The sequence below is a fragment of the Cryptomeria japonica genome, chromosome 3, assembly GCF_030272615.1.
Source record: "Cryptomeria japonica chromosome 3, Sugi_1.0, whole genome shotgun sequence".
NCBI classification, from domain to species: Eukaryota; Viridiplantae; Streptophyta; class Pinopsida; order Cupressales; family Cupressaceae; genus Cryptomeria; species Cryptomeria japonica.
In genome coordinates this window covers 862,102,836-862,108,835 of record NC_081407.1, presented here as the reverse complement: position 1 = coordinate 862,108,835, position 6,000 = coordinate 862,102,836, and the positions used below count along the sequence as shown (strand labels likewise).

The window sequence follows — 6,000 nt, the reverse complement described above, 5'->3', positions numbered from 1 at the left end:
AGCTTTTCCCAGCAGACAACATGAATCGTTTGCAAGTATCTCAGTCATTTTGGTTGGTGATCTTGCACAGCTTCCCCCAGTTATGGATAGGCCATTATATGCATCTCACTCAATGGCACTGGCTCTATGGCACACATTCAATACTGTTGTGACCTTGGATATTCTATTTCGTCAACAAGGCACAAGTTCTTCACAGATAAGATTCTGTGAAATATTGTTTAATATCCGCAACTCAACACCATTGCAAACAGACTGGGAATCCCTGCAGTCGCGGTCTACCCATTCTTTGACACATGATGAGAATAATCACTTCAACCAACAGAAGCATTTATTTGCAACAAATGCAGCTTCAAGTGCACACAACATAAAAATGTTAACACAATTGCACTCACCCATTACATGTGCAAAAACGATCATTGCACATCAAAGAGATAAGCAGGCACACCAAGAAGAACAACTAGCATTTGAAATTCTTCTTTCTATAGACCAGGAAATTATGCTTATTGCAAATTTATGGATAGAAGTTGGCCTTGTAAATGGTGCTTTGGGTCAAATCAAACAAATTGTCTACGATGCAGCTTCCAAACCACCTGATTTGCCAAAATATGTCGTTGTTCTTTTTGAACATTACACTGGGCCTTCATGGGATCCACAAAATGCAAAACATGTCCCAATTTCACCAATCACTAGAGGAAACCACACACAAATTCCACTAGCAATGGCATGGGGCATTACTATTCACAAATCACAGGGGCTGACTTTAGACTTTGCCACAGTTGACATCGACAAAACAGAGAAACAAGGCCTAACATTCACAGGCCTGTCAAGAGTAAAAGCAATTGAACACCTACGTATACAACCAGCCTTCACCTACCAAAGGTACTCCCGATTGAAAGGTGCAACATCAACAGTACTACGAAAGGCAGAGGAAGCCCACTTGCTGCAGCTATCGCACATCACAGAACAAACATACCTACAGAACGAGCAACATCAGGTATACAAATCACATCTTCATTATGTTTTCATGTATTGTGTATCTTTTATTCAATGTATCAACATAAAACAATATTTCTACTTTTCAGGATCAACAACACAACTAATGTCCATGGAAGTGAAGAACCCTTTTACATGTCCCAACTCTGCAACAAAAAGGTACACACCTAACACCCACTTCCTATTCAACTACTACGAAAGGCAGAGGAAGCCCGCTTGCTGCAACTTTCGCACAACACAAAACAAACATACCTACAGAACGAGCACAATCTGGTATACAAATCACATCTTCATTATGTTTTCATATATTGTATATCTTCTATTCAATGTATCGACTATTTTGTAGCTTTCAACAAATTTTTCCCCTCCTATTTGCCAAAAATTGTTTCTCATACATTCTTATTTATCACAGCTTCCAATACACTTTCAATTTGCAAGGCACCTGTTCACTTTCACACATATAATGGTTTCTAATGCTATTTACTCATTGTATCGCTCTTTACAATTGGTAAGTATTATACTATTTATCATTACCTACCTTTTCTCATTAACATTGCTTTACACCGTCAAGTTCTTTTCACTGAATAATTGAGCTTTCTGTAAACAATAGCATCATATGAATATAACAATTACACATTTTTGTCATTTGTTCAATGCATTTAATATTCCCTAATGATGTACTAATACAAGATTCTTCCTTTGTTTATTTTCTTTAACTGCACCTCTTCTCTTTCACATGTATTATAGTTTGTGAAGGTTAGTTTTCAAAAAGAACAACATCCAATACACCAAGCTCATTAATTTGAAGGTATGTAACACTCTTCAATCTGTTGTTTAATTGTTTGTGGGGGTGGCTACTTCCAGTTTGCAAGGAATTTTCGACGGTGCTCTGTCAATTTCAAGTCGTGAAAGGTTTGAATTTGCAAGGTAAATTCTGGTTATATTTATATTCTTTCTCATTTTGTAATGCATTTTTTTGGAATTTGTTGTGCAAATTTTTGCAAATAGTTTTCGTTTTATTTAAATTTATTTTTATTTTGTAATGCTCCCGTGTGCTTGCAGGGTTGTGGCTTTGTTTATGTTTATATTTCTAATGATGTTTCCTTGTTGTGCCTCTCTTTACAATTAGTAAGTATTATACTATTTATCATTACCTACCTTCTCAAAATTACCTGCCTTCTCTCTTTAACACCCCTTCACGCTTTCAGATTCTCTTCACTGAACAATTCAACTTTCCATAAAGAACAACAGGTAAATCTTTTCAGATTACAAAATACTCTTAGGTAGATAACTATATCATTACTGAATAACATCAAATGCAGCAAGGTCATTTCTTTAACAGTATGTAAACCTTACTCACTTGTTCAATAGATTAATTTTCCAACGTCTGCTTGCAGGCTTCTTACTTTGTTTACATTGTTCAACTATCCATGGACATGTTAACTTTTACACGTCTTATGCTTTCTCAAGGTTTTGAATTTGTACCTATTATTCAATTCAACATTAACTGCCTTCTCTCTTTAACACCCCTTCACGCTTTCAGGTTCTCTTCACTGAACAATTCAGCTTTCCATAAAGAACAACAGGTAAATCTTTTCAGATTACAAAATACTCTTAGGTAGATAACTATATCATAACCACTTGCAAAAATTAACTTGCTTTCACTTCTTAAACCAAATTTGATTATTATTTTCATTAAGTTCTCTGCAGAAAAGCTCTCTCACAACAAACAAATATTGACATAAATCATACAGGAGATTCCAATTCTGCAATTACACATCCATAAGGTATTATATTACTAAAAAATACTAGCTTTCAAATTTTCAAGCTTTTCAAAGTATTTAACTTCACCAAACTTACATGTTGCCCAAATCTAACTTATATAAATGAAACAATGATGCGGGTCTTTCAACATATACATCACATGGAATTCAACAAAAGGCTATATAACATGTTGCTCTTACCAGCATGGGGGATGGAGGGTGGATAACAACAATACTTTGGGTCCAACAAAAAAAAATTGGTTGGGAATAATATAGCCTACAAAAAAAAATGTAAAACAATATTCATGACATTTTCTTCAAGTACATCATGCTGCATACACCAGCATGGGGGATGGTGGGTGGAAAATTTTCAACTTTGGGAACAACCATTGGTTGGGTTATGTACACAAAAATTGTCTTACTGTACAATTAACTTTTTTACTTTAATAATTTTTTGTTATTCAGTTATACAATACAATATACTTCTCAATATCACAACTATATCACATCTACTAACATATTGCCTTAACAATCAGACCTATCGACCTCCTGTTGCAAGCACTTCCCCGCAACTGCTAGTTATATTACTTTGATGGTAGAGACATAATGGACTGAAATGTCACAAAACATGGTAGAACTACTAGATATTGTAATAGGTTTAGATGGTGACCCAAATTATCAATCCACCCATCCATGAAGTTCATAAGATTAGAATTCAATGCTTTCAATGGGTTGGAGGGTGTTAGGATTTTGAAGTGGAATGATACCGGATGCAATTATGATAATGGGATGATTTCAGATTCCAATATAGAAAAGCAGGGCTTATAGTGGAAGGGAGCCTAAATCCAAATTCCACAATTCCCCCGGAATGGCTGATCAGAGTAGTCTGGAGGATCGAGTGGCCATCGTGACGGGCGCGTCGCGAGGAATTGGCAGAGAAATTGCCCTTCACTTGGCCCGCAAGGGAGCAAAAGTGGTGATCAACTATGCTGCAAATGCAGAGAAAGCAGAGGAGGTGGCCCTAACAATTAACAAGGACCGTGATACAGTGAGAGCCGTGACCTGCAAGGCCGATGTTTCCAAGGCAATCGAAGTAAGCAAACTCTTTGATGTGGCGGAGGAAACATTCGGTGCCGTGCACATTCTGGTAAACAGTGCAGCCATTAACGACCCCAAATACTCACACCTAGCGGACACCTCGGAAGAATTGTGGGAATCCATTTTCAGTGTGAATTGTAAGTGAGCCTTCCTCTGTTCCAGGGAAGCTGCAAACAGAGTGGTAAAAGGCGGAGGGGGCCGCATAATAAACCTAACCTCGTCCGTAGTGGGGTCACTAAAGCTTGGATATGGAGCTTATGCGGCCAGCAAGGCAGCCGTGGAGACCATGACCAAAATATTGGCCAAGGAATTGAGGGGCACCAAGATTACTGCAAATTGCGTGGCCCCGGGGCCGGTGGCCACAGAAATGTTCTTCGCAGGAAAGAGCGATGCCGCCATTCAACGCGCTGTGGAGGCAACCCCACTTGAACGGCTGGGCGAAGTAACTGATGTGGCGCCCTTTGTGGCTTTCCTGGCCAGCAATGGAGGGGAGTGGATCAATGCTCAGGTTGTTCGTGTCAATGGCGGCCATGTATAAATCCTAAAGGTATCTGTTTGCTTGATGTTGTGAGCTAAATGATGAAGTTTTATCTGGAACCCTTTGAATAGCGTCCCTACTCAGGACTTCAAAGCGAATCTGCAGTAATAAGTAAACTCTTAAATGTAAAATGTTTAGATGTGGTTCTAAGCTGTTTTAGCTTTAACTTAATATTAGGAAGATGTTTATGAAGGTGAACTATGAGGGCTTCTTAAAGTATCACCCATATTAATATTATTCTAATTTAATGGTCGTTAATCATTGAGTTTTTTTCAAAATCAATTCTATTTAACTTGGTATTTCATTTATAAAATCTTATAAGTGTTTGTGCAATATGAATCAACAATTCACTATAAAACTCTCTATTTTCAATCAACAATTCATTATAAAACTCTCTATTTTCATTCGTTAAGTGAGTTTTTTTATGCAAAGTATCAATCTCTATGAGTTTTTATGAGTTTTAAGCTATATCTTATTGTAAAGGAAAATAATTTTCTTTGTTATGATTAACTTAGGCTAAGTATAATTCAACCTAGCATAATTAATGATAGTTAGAATTGATAAATCTAATAAATTGCGACATCAATCTTAGGAAAGTAAATGTAGTAGATAGTAGATATGAATACTTAAGTCTATGATTGAAGAATGTGTCCAATGATGCATGTTTTGGAATTTGATTGATATCTATGTGGATACATGATATATATTTTAGAGTGATAAAGGAGATAGTTTTGTTAGAGAATGCCTCCTAATCTAGAGATATTTTGTTAGTGAATGCCTCCTAATCTAGAGATATTTTTGTTAGTGAGTGTCTCCTAATCTACATTGGATTTGTGCTTTATCAAAAGTCAAGTTTATAGGTCTAGGTTAAGTCCATAGTTGTGGATTCATCCTCTGAGTCTGAGCTTGACTTTGCACAATCTGGAGTTCTATTTTAATGCCTACTCAAACGATTTGTGTGTTCCCTACTTTTATATATCTAAGGGTTGGCAAATTTTAGAAATATTTAGACATGTCTCCTAAGTCAACCCTTGGCAATGCATACAAAAGTTTGAAGACAAAAAGCAAGACCCTAGAAATGATCTATGCAACTTTTGTACTTTCTTGTAAAGCAACAAATTGAAATGTCATTATTGATTACTCCTTTAGTGCTCTAAAATGAGAGGCGTTTGTGATTTCTAAACTATTAGAATTGTTGGGAGTATTACATCATTCGCGTAGGTTTATATTTGTTAATTGGTTGTGATTTATTTGTTTGTATTATAGGAGCAAGACAAAGCTCCTATAAATCTGTAATATTATTTTGAATGAAAATGAAGAATATAGAATATTATGTGTTAAAATTTGCTTTGGATTCCATTCATGGTATAGGAGTAGAGCTAAGTGTCCAAATATCTCTCTTATTGTTAGTAAAGTAAAATTGAGCTTTCTCTCTCAATGAAAATTAGAAATTCAAAATGTTCTAGAATTAGATAAAGGAAACCAAAACCCAAATTTATATTTTCACTATATTTTGCATAATGAGAACAATTTTGAAGAAAAATGGATATAAATATAAAGACATTGCGTGAAAGTTCCAAAACTATCTTCTAAATTGACTCAAATGCA

The 6,000-nt window shown here is 35.9% G+C and overlaps 1 pseudogene; it reads left to right on the top strand.

The window, feature by feature from the left end:
• Positions 1 to 3,507: 3,507 nt before the first annotated feature.
• LOC131066663 (short-chain type dehydrogenase/reductase-like) lies at positions 3,508 to 4,611 on the top strand (annotated as a pseudogene).
• Positions 4,612 to 6,000: the final 1,389 nt, after the last annotated feature.